At 35.3% G+C, this 629-nt stretch overlaps 1 non-coding gene across 1 annotated transcript; it reads right to left on the bottom strand.

The window, feature by feature from the left end:
* Positions 1-288: 288 nt before the first annotated feature.
* Positions 289-360, bottom strand: TRNAA-UGC. The gene has a single exon. It is a non-coding gene; the product is annotated as a tRNA-Ala (tRNA).
* Between the last annotated feature and the right edge of the window lie 269 nt (positions 361-629).

The following is a 629-nucleotide window of genomic DNA, read 5'->3' as shown; positions in this document are numbered from 1 at the left end:
TCAAGATATGTGTGATTTTGATATATCAGATTTTTACATTTTATTAACTTTTTAAAGTATTTGGTTAATTCTTACATATTTCAAGCATTTTGATACATCTGTTTCAAAAACTCTCCGATTTGTTCTTACAACCTCCAGCAGGTTTTTAGTGGCAGGAAAGAGATTGTCCATCTTTCTCCCGTGGAGCAGCCGGATGATTTGAACCGCGAACCTTCACTTAGTCCTAAAACATACCTGGCAAATAGAAGAAAAACTGCCCAACATAGTTCTTTCTTAAATTAGCTAAACTGGAGATGCCGGGGATCGAACCCGGGGCCTCATACATGCAAAGCATGCGCTCTACCACTGAGCTACATCCCCAAAGTTGAAAGGCTGTCTTTTTCTTTTGGCTGTTGGTTAATATTTTCCCCTAAATATGGTTCATACTTTTGAAGTTCTGAGCTTTTTTGAAGCACATTCATAAACATATCCATTTACTAAATACTAAGTAATACAACACATAGACTAAATTCTCTATATTTTCCTTAATATAATTTAGCACACTTTACAACTACATATTCATGTCATTTGATTAGTTTGCTGCATTGTTTAGTGGAGAATTTACCACTTCCACTTCACATCACTCTATT

This window comes from Elephantulus edwardii, unplaced genomic scaffold (genome assembly GCF_000299155.1).
Source record: "Elephantulus edwardii isolate Elephantulus edwardi_28Jun2011 unplaced genomic scaffold, EleEdw1.0 scaffold00433, whole genome shotgun sequence".
Taxonomy (NCBI): domain Eukaryota; kingdom Metazoa; phylum Chordata; class Mammalia; order Macroscelidea; family Macroscelididae; genus Elephantulus; species Elephantulus edwardii.
The sequence above is the reverse complement of the archived record's forward strand: the minus strand, read 5'-3'. Positions and strand labels throughout refer to the sequence as shown.